This window comes from Felis catus, chromosome A1, assembly GCF_018350175.1.
Source record: "Felis catus isolate Fca126 chromosome A1, F.catus_Fca126_mat1.0, whole genome shotgun sequence".
In the NCBI taxonomy this organism is placed as follows: domain Eukaryota; kingdom Metazoa; phylum Chordata; class Mammalia; order Carnivora; family Felidae; genus Felis; species Felis catus.
The window spans coordinates 227,475,102-227,487,549 of record NC_058368.1 but is presented as its reverse complement, the minus strand read 5'-3'; positions in this window follow the sequence as shown (position 1 = coordinate 227,487,549).

The window sequence follows — 12,448 nt, the reverse complement described above, 5'->3', positions numbered from 1 at the left end:
AGTCCCTGGGCCAGCAGAATCAGCATCGCCCGGCTGCTGGTTAGAAACGCGGGAAGTCATTTCCCACCCGGATTATCAGCTCAGCCACGCTTGCCTTCTTTCAGCCAAAAGGAACGAGCCCAAGCCGCATACATGCATGTGTGAAGTTCAGCGATCAATGTAAAACTGCACGTGTTGCAAAAGAATTTCGGATCGCAGAGCGCTCAAGGGCAGTTCATTGCCACATGAAAGCGTGCAGACCTATGGAGACAGAAGTAATGGAAGAGACTTATATGCAAAAAGAAGACCGATCTTAGGTCTTCTCATTACGTCCTAACTTCTCATTATTTCATTCATGGCCTAGAATTTCCACCCATGCAGATCTACAATGAAGAAGGAATTAAGTAAAATATATTTCAGCCTGGAAAAAAAAAGAGAGAGAAAGAGAGAAGAAATGAAGACTGTCAGGCCCCATCCAGATCTAAAATCTGCATTTTAGCAAGATTCCCCCGGGGCTGCGTCTGTTGATTAAAGCCTAAGAAGAGAGCAGTGTAGGTGAAAGGCAACATCACTGGTGTTTAAGATTGCCCTATTGCTCAAGACCATTATCACCAACAACACAGTGTCTGAGATGAAATCTCACTTCTCACTCATCAGTGCAGAGTCTTTCAAATGACCAAGATAAGGATGGAAAGTCAGCGGGGAGGGACACGAAGCACCCCAGCTTATGCTAACCCTGAGATAAAGAGCTGGGCTTCCTGAAGCAGGACTTAGGAAGAGAACAAAGTCCAAGTTTGTGGAAAGCAGCCCTGCGTCAGGCCGGCCTTCCGGGCTCCCTGGCTTTGTGCTGTGTCTGTCCAGCCACGTTTCTTCAAGGGAGGTAAACATGCCGGGCCTTGTTAGTCTTGAACGATAAACCCAACAGAGCACTTGTACATAGCACACCAAACCATGTCCTGCAAGAGGAAAGAGTTTTAATCCATAAATTACAGCAACAACTTGGAAGGAAATCAAGGCCTTTGGTCGGAGGCAAGACTCTCAGGAGACACGTTACCAGAATGCACAGACAGGGGGGCCGTGGGAGTAGGAAAAAAGATACATTCGCATCCCGAAACACAGCCAAGGCCTTCCCAGCTCCTCCCTTAAGGCTTTTCCAGCTCCTCCCTTTCCGTGTACCTTCTCTGTTGACTTGTTGCTAAATTGCAATTAAGTTTTCTGATCATGAGAGCCCAGCGCTTAATACATTAAAACACTTCATGCGTGGCTATCCCGTTCATCTCTTCGAATTGTAAAATATAGAGAAAATGAGAATGTGAACTTTTTTTTTTTTAATTTTTTTTTTCAACGTTTATTTATTTTTGGGACAGAGAGAGACAGAGCATGAACGGGGAAGGGACAGAGAGAGAGGGAGACACAGGATCGGAAACAGGCTCCAGGCTCTGAGCCATCAGCCCAGAGCCCGACGCGGGGCTCGAACTCACGGACCGCGAGATCGTGACCTGGCTGAAGTCGGACGCTCAACCGACTGCGCCACCCAGGCGCCCCGAGAATGTGAACTTTTATGTTCTCGTTTGGCCAGAAGTCCACGGACCAGCAAGGTGTCATTCGGTGGAAGAAGTTCACGGAAAGTTGGTCGCAGTTAAGACAGCCCAAGAATTGAGAGATCATTCCGTCAAAAGGGGTGTCTGTGTCCCTGAGGAAGTCCTAAGGGAGGATCCAGGGAATGGGGTGGCCAGGAGCAGATGGGGGAAAGTCCTTTCTGTCTCAGTCCCAAATTAGGGTGGCCAGTTTGTCCCAGGTGCCTGGGACCTCCCGCTTTCGGACCCCGGGAGACCCTTCAGTCCAGGACAAACCAGGATAAGGAGTCCCCCTACTGGGCACGAACCTGCGATAACCAGGCTGTGTGGGGAACAGCACTGGCAGGGCTGAATGGGGCTGAGGCAGGGGTAAATCGGGAAGTCAGCAGGGCCGAGCCACAGGCTCTCTGGAGCTCCCGCTCTGGAGGAGAAAAGGGCAGGGGCGTCATTTCCCAAGAACAGGCCCACTAGTCACTGATGGAAGCTCTTCCAACAAAGGAGGTGTTTTGAAAATCAGGCTTTTACTTGGGAGAAGGCTTCTTGAAAAATCCTTGAAAATGCTTCCTGTTTTTAATTAAGGAGATCCCTGGAACATGTCCATGGGCTTTCCTTGTGGCCTTTGTAATTTAGACTTAATTCTTCCTCCTCACACCACATTAAAACTGAAACAGAAAGGAACACATCAGCCCCCCCCCCCCCCCCCCGTGCTGCAGTTGGGATTCTGGAATTCAGTTTGCGAGCCTCCCACGGAGGAGCAGAAGAGACTCAGGCGGGCCCCACACCGTGGGCCGTCTGGTATTGAGCACAACCTGTGTTCCCTGCCAGTCTGAGCAAAGGCACCACATAGCATTGCATGAGCCGCACACTTTGGGGTGCAAGGAACATGGGCGTGTGAGGCATCTGGACTCGGGCAGCTCAGCAGGCGTGGGATGGGCCTGAAACCCCAGTTCCAGTGGCGGGGGGGGGCGTCTGGAACCACCCAGCGATTCTTGGACACCAGCTGGATGTCCTACAATTCAACTCAATCCTGAAGCCATCTATCTACCTGGGAATAATGTCAGATCCCGCCGGATGAGGGCTCGGTCCTACAAGTTGGCCCCCCTCTGTCCCCCAGACCCCGCCTTCGGACTCCAGTCATAAGACCAGGGTATCACCTGTGCTTTTGAGGGACGGGCTATGGGCTGGAGGTTTCAACAGCTGCCCCCCTCGGGTTCCATTAATTTGCTAGAGCGGCTCACAAAACTCAAAGAAACATCTTACTTACTAGACTACCGGTTTATTATAAAAGGTTACAATTCAGCAACAGCCAGCTGGAAGAGACGCCCCGGGCAAGGTGTGGGGGAAGGGTGTGCAGCTTCTGTCACTGCTCTCCCCGGACTTCAACTTCACGTGGTTCACCAACCCAATAAACTCTCCTGACCGTCCTTTAGGGTTTTTATGGAGATTTCTTTCCCAGAAGGAGGAGGCATGGGTTGATTCCATCATGGGCCCTTGGCGATTGATTCAACCTCTGGTCCCACCCCGATCCCGAGGGAAGGAGGGAAGGGACTGAAGCTTCCAACATTCAAATCACAAGGAAGGTGGACTCCTTGGGCATCCAGCCCCCTCCTTAGGTGCCCCAGGGACCCTCCAAAAGCCACCTCATTGACATAACAAAGGATGCCTATATGGTTCTCATCTCTTTGAAAATTCCCAGGCTTTTAGGAGCTCGTGTCAGCGACAGGAGGAAGACCAAATATATGCTTCTTATCATAAACCACAGGATCACAGACCCTGCCGCACAGACGGCAGGTGGGAACTGCTTGGAACTCAAAGCCAGACCCTGGGACCTTCTCCCAAGGGCTCCGCCATCAGCACGGCCCGCGGCCTTGACAACTGCTTTCATCAGGAAGCAGACACAGGGCCCATCACCGGATGGAAAGCAGGGTGACCCCTGCTGGCAAGACCCAGGACAACCGTAACCACCGCAGCCAGGCCTATGCCCAACTTGACATGACGGAGGGGCCAGTACAAAGGCTCCACATCTTGGTCACCAGGCTGTCCCAGGAAGTTCGGCAACCACGGTGACCTCTGCCTCTTCTGTCCTGTGCGCCTGGACTGCGGGAGCAGACGTACCCCACCGTCTCACTGGGCGGGACAGCCTCCCAGAGGGGCCTGGAACGCCACAGCCAACCTCTCTTGGGCGTTTGTCTCCAGCCCCATTATGCCTGCACACGTCACATCAGTTCTGTCCCGACCCTCCAGGCTGGCTTTAGACGTTTCTGTTCCCACCTCTAACTGCCTCGTTCTCCTGCCGTTTCCCCCAGTGAAGTTCCCAAGGGAGACAGAATAGAGTGAATTTGTTCGTAGGGGTCCGCAAAGCGGAGGCTGCCCCAGTGGCCCAGCCCATATCACAAGTTCAAACCTGAGTGAGCCTGCACTTATGGGAAACACCTGTCAAGGAACCTGACGCACACCAGCCCGTCCTCCAACCCCGCTTGAGCTGACTCACCCTCCCCTGGGAAACAGGACCTGCCGGCCTTGTAAGAAAATCCCCCACCTCCTAGTAATCATGCCCTGTTGCGTCTTCTAATGCACTCGACGCTCTTGTTCTTGCCCCACATGCTCCGGGAACAGTGCTCCCCGTCCATCCATCCTCTTTGCCTTGAAGAAAGATCAGACTTGTTGCTAAATTGCTTTCGTTTTGTCTTCCGATATCTTTTCACATCCAGCCACAGCCCTGGTTGAACTCGGGCCAGAGAAGGGTGCGGTCAAAGTCTGGCCTGACGGAGGCAAACCCCCCCTTCCTGCGGGTTGCGGGGACCCCTCCCCCCTGCACGGGGGCCAGGCTGACACCCGTTTCACACGCCGACACTTCGGAACATCTTCTATTTTAAAGCTCGGCTCTCTGAGCGGATATCCCCCCATGGTTTTATGGAGTCACTACTTATAAATTATTGATAAATAAGTATGCCAACACATTGGGTTTTGTTGGGTTTCACAGCCATGAGGCTGAGACAAGTGGCTTCACCGTCCTGACTGATTCATGAGCAGTAAGGAAGTTTACTCCTGTATGTCCTTTGAAAATGGAGAGTCTCGTGGCTTGCTTTTCCCAGTTCCTGTTTCTTATAGCGACCTCATCTCGGAAGAAATTTGTTATGATGATATGGAACGGTTGGCAGGATATATATATATATATATATATATATATATATTTTAAGCAAAACCCATTTCATTGCAGGACCTCTATGCCTTCATCTAGTATAGTTCCTGTGTTTTATAAACTTTATAAAATTAGGTTTTTGTGCATCCTCGATTCTTAGCAGGTGAAGCATCTCTAGCCAACAGTCGCCATAGTCCTGTACTCCAGCTGGTGGGTTCGCTCCCAGGCCCTCGGCCGGTTCTTCCTCTGCTCTGACACATCTTGCCCGGTACGTGCATCCCATCTGACTCTCCACACAGAGGTGAGTCCCCTGGGGCGGAGAGCGGGGCCCCGGGCCTGGCTCCACGGCCGCCCGGGCGACCCCCTCCCGTTTTCCTCGGCGTGATCGCACGAGCACGGTGTGTGCGTTTGCAGGGAAGCGGGTGCTTTGGGTGCATCCCTCACCGCACACACGTCCTGACATCTCACAGGTGGTAGATGTAGGAAGACGCATCACGAACCCAGGCAGCTGGGGAGCCTCTGCTCACCTGCCCTGGCCGCGCGTGGCCCAGGGGCGTGAGAAAGTCCCGGGTGGTGGATGAGAAACCAAGCTCTGCCGGTTATTACAAGTCTCGCGCCTCAGTTTCCCCATCTGTAAACGGGGATGACGCTACTGCCCGCCTGACAGGGCTCGAGGAGCGAGGTACGTCGTCACATGCGAGTCTCTAGAACGTGGTCAGACATCGTCAGTGCTACCGCCGTTGCTAGTATTTGTGGAAACGCCAGAGGCTCAGCCCCGTGATTCTCAGCATCAGTTTAGGTTTCTACAGAAGACCCTGGAGTGGAGGGGGCCCCTCCCGATAACTGGAATAGATTGTCTTGTCATTTCTCACAGGAGGGACCAGGTGAGTTGTTTGACGTGCGGGATGAAGAAGGTGGCATTGACTGCAGCCAGGTGCGGCGGGACGCCTGGATATACTTCATGTATGTACACACGTGTATGTGCAGCAAGCCCCGCCCACACATACACACACTCACATACTCAGGCTCTCACACACGTGCCTTCATTGCAAAGAATCAGTGCTTCGGTTACTAGTTCCTTGCAGGGTCTGTAATTCGTCTTCGGAGATGTAAACGAAAGAAACAAACCCCCTGTTCCCTCCTTCTCCGTTAATTCAACACCCTGTTCTTCAAACGTGTGAATTCCAGGGGCAGAAACCAGGAAAACTACCGTAGCCTTTGCCCTTCCCCGTGACTGGCCCCGGGCCCAGGCCACCGCGGGTTGGGTAGATTTCTGTGGGCAGCCTGGGACCCGATTGCAGGTCAAGTCATTTGTCCGGTAGAACGTGCTCCGAATGTCGGACGTTCGGCTTGCTAAGCGTGTAGGTTTGGGATCTCCCGTCCCGCTGGGTTTTTCGAATGCTTGTTTGCATTTCCTGTGGTGTGCTGATGGTTTCACAGCCAGACGCTTCTGGCAACTATCGTGCAGGGAGGAGCCCAGGGCCCAGAGGCCAGGAGCCCAGAAGCCCAGGAGCCCAGGAGCCAAACCCCAAAGTTCACAGGTTGGGTGTTGTTTCCGGTGATCTTCCATTAATATGATGCACTGAACTTGATTCCCCCTCGGGCGCTAATGTCAACAAGGTAGTTGGTGGGGTCTTTATTTCTTGGCATTTGACATAAAAGGAAACCTCCGGGTTATGCTTCCCACTGGGGAATATTGTACACGTGCTGCCGAAGCGAGCACCCACCGGGGGATATCGAAGGAACTCTCCTCACTGTTCCTGGCAACCCCGGATCGTGCTTGTCTCATATGGGTGACAAGTTGCTCACATTCCTGCGTCTCGCGCTTCTCGAACCTGGTTCGCTTCAGCTGCTTACTGTGTTCTTCTCGTGTGTTTCTTCACTTCTCAAGATTACTTATGATGTGATACCCCTGAGGCCAACTAGCGCCCATGTTCACAACTCCAAACATGGCGGTCTGTTTTCAGACCAGGTCTACCGACTTTTACTCTAGAGTCTGCAGCAGGGATCGCTTATAGACGAACATGGCTTCAAGCAAAACTCAGGAAAATCATTAGCTTAGAAAAAAATGGGACAGGGATTAGTTGCATTAAGAATATAATCTTCATATGAGAATGCAAGCTGGTGCAGCCACTCTGGAAAATAGGATGGAGGTTCAAAAAACTAAAACTAGAACTATCAAAAACTAGTTCAAAAAACTAAAACTAGAACTATCCTACGACCCAGCAATTGCACTACTGGGCATTTATCCACGGGATACAGGTGTGCTGTTTCGAAGGGACACACGCACCCCCATGTTTATAGCAGCACTATCAACAATAGCCAAAGTATGGGAAGAGCCCAAATGTCCATCGATGGATGAATGGATAAAGAAGACGTGGTATATATATACAGTGGAGTATTACTCGGCAATCAAAAAGAATGAAATCTGGCCATTTGCAACTACGTGGATGGAACTAGAGGGTATTATGCTAAGTGAAATTAGTCAGTCAGAGAAAGACAACAGTCATATGACTTCACTCATATGAGGGCTTTAAGAGACAAAATAGATGAACATAAGGGAAGGGAAACAAAAAGAATACGAAAACAGGGAGGGGGACAAAACAGAAGAGACTCATAAATATGGAGAACAAACTGAGGGTTGCTGGAGGGGTTGGGGGAGGGGGGATGGGCTAAATGGGTAAGGGGCACTAAGGAATCTACCCCTGAAATCATTGTTGCACTAGATGCTAATTTAGATGTAAATTTTAAAAAATAAAAAATAAAACAAGATTAAAAAAAAGAATATAGTCTTCATAAAAATAATATCAAAGTAATATAATACTATGGAAACTAGGAAAGGATTCCATCTCCAACATAATCATTCTTGACATTTTGGGTATTTATGACTTTTCACTATTTATCGCGTGCATTTTTTATATAGACGAATTTACAGTTCAATGTCTGGTTTTTCTTTTTCACTCTGAGCTGCTTCCATGTCCTTTAACATGTTAATATTTATTTAAAAACTTAGGGTGATTGCTTATTGTATTGCCTATTGAGCATGCCTTAATTTGTTGCTCAAATTCTCCCAGCTTTGGTCTTTGGGGGTTCTTTTGGTTGGCTCCTGTATCCCTTTGACATATCCCTATCTTTTTGTTTGTTTGTTTGTTTATTTATTTGTTTTTAGTAATCTCTTTACCCAGAATGGGACTTGAACTCATGACCCTGAGATCAAGAGTCACACGCTCCTCATAATGAGCCAGCCACGTGCCCCACTTTTTTTAGTACTTCCTTACCTTCTGATACTTCAGGCTCATCTGTAGTTTCCCCACCGCAGCCCTAGAAGCAGGCATTCCTCCAAGGCATCCTGGTGCCTTTTATCAAAGAATCGTATTTGGAAACAAATATCTAGGTGCTGGTTTCATTGACTTTTATCTAATGATTTTTTTTTTCTATTCTCAATGGTATTGATTTCCTCTCTTCTCTTTATTATATCCTATACAACAATCTTGGAAAACTGTCAGTATTTACTAAAATCATATAAATTCATACCATATGTCTCAACAATGTCATTCTAAGAATTTACCCAGTAGAAGTGCATACGTGTAAAAGAATATCCACAGAGAGACTATATTGTACACTCGAAACTAACATCACGTTGTACGTTAACATATTGGAATGAAAAAAATTTTTTAGTTAAAAAAAAATAAGGAAACTCTAAAAGACAAAAGGAATAGCCACAGAAATCATGTATATAATTGCCCAAAGCTAGAAACAATCCACGTGCCTGCCATTCAGCAGTAGAATGGATAAACAAACTGCGATTTGTTTCTACAATGGAATACTACTCAGCAATAAAAAAAGAACAGACCATCGATATATGCAGTGGCATGAGTGGATCTCAACATTATGCCGGTGAAAGAAGCCACTTTGGAGAAGTCTACGGTAGACAAGAAAGTGTCTAGTGGATGAATTTCGGAAAGATTTAAAACAAGTCAAACTCATCTGTTGTCGGAAGACAGGATATGGGGAATGACGGTAGGGCTTTGGAAACAGCACGGGGGACACTTCTTGAGTGTGGTGGCATTCTGTTTCTGGATTCAGGGGTGGTTTCGTGGGTACTCATCATTATTACTGTAATAATAATATTGCATACTTAAGACTCATGCATTTTTGGAATGAATGTGATATTTTAATTAGAAAGTTTATTTTTTCAGACACTGCTCCAGATCGGCTCTTTCCCCCACGTGGCTCGTATCTGGCCCAGACAGGAGACGCTCTTGTAAACTTTGTCCGGATAAACTGGAGCGTGTAAGCCACACCCTGCACAGTCCCCTCTTCTCCCCTCCTCTGTCAGAACCAATAGATTAGAACTCTCACGGGTAGGGATCGGGCTCCAAGGAAATCCTCACCGAGTCCCCCCGCGGTCTCCAACACCCCCACCATGTTTAGTCTCTGAGTAGGGATTCGTTTAAGGGATGGATGCGTCTCTTTTTGACTCTCACGTGACCACCACATTGACAGCATCTCTAACAGCAGACACGTGGGTCTTCCCCCACACCAACCAATTCTGCGACACCAGCTGAGTGTCCCACGGGTTGACGCTATCTACCTGGACATAGCATCATGCCCCACAGGTGAAGCGCTCAGTCATAAGACTGCCCCCACTTCAGATGCCGACGACAATAGGTCTCCAGGTTACCCACAACTTCTGTCCATCTTGGCTACAAAACAGAGGTTCCCATGACCTCCTCGGCCTCAGATTCGATTATTCGCTAGAACAGCTCACGGAACTCAAGGAAACATTTATGTGGGCAACATAATGAAAGGATATGGTAACGCATATAGATGAGCAGCCAGATCTAGAAATAGAAAGGGTGAGGTCTGGGAGGGTCCCGAGTACAGCCCCTCTGTCTCTGTGGAGTTGGGGTACGTCACCCTCCCGGTGTGAATGTGTTCACCAAACTAGAAACCCCCCTGAACTCCAAACTAATGGGATTTTTATGGAGGCCTCCTCACATAGGCCTGATGGACGTTAACATTACTTCCAGCCCCTCTCTTCTCTCTAGGGAATAGAGCACAGGGCCGAAAATTCCAAGCCTCTAATCCTGGTCTTCCTGGCGACCAGCCCCCCCCCCCCCCCATCCAGGAGCCCACCAGAGTCTCGTCGTTAGAACAGAAGACCACCCGACCACCCAGGAAGCTCTGAAGGATTTAGTACCCGCCGTCAAGAGCCAGGCACAGAGGGGACACCTGGCAGGCTCAGTCGGTAGAGCATGCGACTCTTGATCTCAGGATTGTGAGTTCCAGCCCCACGTTGGGTATAAAGATTACTTACAAAAATACAAATAAATACATAAAGAGCCAGGTACAAAGACCAAACATTAGAAAGATGCTGTTAGTGCCCTTATCACACAGGAAATTACGAGAGATTTAGGAGCTCTGTGCCAGGAACCAGGGGCAGAGACTAATATACATATATATTTTTTTATTATCCCACAGGAACCAAGAATCATGAGCTAGTTCTCAGAGATTTCCTTAGAAAATCTGCCCGTCGATGTCACTGTATTCACTTTGGTATCTGATGTTTATTTATCTGGGCTTCTCTGCTGGAACGTCCAGTATAATCCCCTCTAACATCCAGCTTTGTCCACTTCTAAAATCCTGACTGTTGTATAGATAGAGTCCAGTGTTTCTTTATAATCATGTTTCAGTGGATTCTTTATGAAGAACACATTCACACACACACACAAAGGATTGGTTGAGAATATCTGAACCCAGACCCTAAAATTAAATAGAGATACATTTTTCTGGAGACATCTGTATGGACAGATCTCTTAATTTTTTTTAAATGTCTTGTTTATTTTTGAGAGAGAGAGAGAGAAAGAGAGAGAGTGCAAGCAGGGGAGGAGCAGAGAGAGAGAGAAGGAGACACAGAATCCGAAGCGGACTCCAGGCTCTGGGCTGTCAACACAGAGCCCGACACAGGGCTTGAACCCGTGAACCGTGAGATCGTGACCTGAGCTGAAGTCAGACGCTTGACGAACTGAGCCACCCAGGCGCCTCTGTAGGGGACATCTCTTGTTGTGTTTCTCCATTCTGGCAACAGAACTCTCCATTCCTATTGGAAACTCCACACAATCGGCCCTGCCTTCTCCTCCACCTGGTCAGGGTGGGCAGGTGACCAGTTTCAAGCCAATGAGAACATTCCGTCCTTGCACCACAGGATGAGGGTGTAAAGTAAGCCAGGCCTGCATCTTCCTGGGACTTCTGCCCCAAGGACAGCTGTCTCTTTCTATGCAGTCGTTAGGCAGGGAGAATGAAGCCTGGAGCCTTCACATGGAGAACTCCCAACTGTTTGAAACCTGAGGCCAAGAAGAGAGACACGTGGAGATGAGAAACAGAGAAAAAGAAAGAGAAAGAGAGACTTAGAGAGAAAGAGAAACAATGATGTTCGTATGGCTGAAACACCACAGCCAGCCATGTCTAAAGCTGTCATTCATTATGTATGTTATGCACACATAAACAATAACTTGCACAGATTTGGATTCAGTGGGTCCACTGTAAATCAAACGAGGCCGATGGCAACCAGTGTGCCCGGAAAAAGACAGACTCCCTTTTAGTCCATTCAGTCCGTTCTCTGCCTTCTTCTCCATGCTCCAGACCCCCTGGGTTTGCAGGCCCTCTTCCCCCTTAACACCTGTATGGAAATTGGGTGGTTCTGTGTCACACCCTGGGTAACACCTATAAGCATCCTCTCAAGCAGTAGGGGCACAGGGAGTGGCCAAGGATGTCAACCTTCATCGCCACATGCTTAGTATTTCATGGACTATAGTATCCTAGAAAATTACAAATGCATTTTGCCCATCACAAATGAGTCATTTGGCCAGACTTACACGACAGACGAACACCCTAGGTATGCTTTCTCATAGGTAGGAATTGTGTACTCTGCCCCTCTTCTGTGGACACCTTACGGCATACTAGCAATGCCAGTTTGAATAATGCCAGCCACCACAAATTCCACTCAGCTGTCTCAGGCTCTGAAAGTTAGGTAGGGACACTTGAAAAGCTCTGAACCACGTCTAGGAGCCCCTCCTGGCATTGTAAGTGCTTACCAAAAGGCAGCCCCTCAAAGAGGGAATTCAACAGACAATGTTACATAATTACTAATCCATTTTCTTCTGGTGGGTCACTTGCCAGGAGGCGGGGGTGGGGAACGTCCTAGAAATCCTGGAGAGACAGCTTGCCCTGACCACAAGAATAAACCAGAGGCTTGTGGGGAGATGGGGGCGGGGTGTGGTGCAGAGCAGGATGAGGTCAGGGTGAGGATTCTTTTTACTATCTACAATTTTTGAAGCTTCACACAAAAGCTGCTGTTGGTCATCGGCTGAAAGGGAAAGATCTAGATTAAATGACTTCCCCCTCCTCATTTGAGCACAGGATAGTACAGCTGGAATTCCACTCCTGGTTCTGGGACTTGGGCTGCCAAGGGGTTCCCATGGCTGACCCTGCTGGGTGTGGGGAGTGGGGAGCCATAGGTATCCCATTGTTACGCGGGAGAGGTCAGAATGGCTGATGGCTTGATCTCCCCACCTGAGCCTCCCTCCAAGCTTTCCTGGGTGCACAAGAGAAAGACACAGAAGCAGCTCAAGGCTCCAGTCACTCCTTGCTTGCTGACATCTCCCGCAGCAACTGGAAAACCAGGAAAGTCTCCATTACTGTGATATAATGAGGAAGCTGTTCCTGAACTGCCTACCGAAGAATTTTC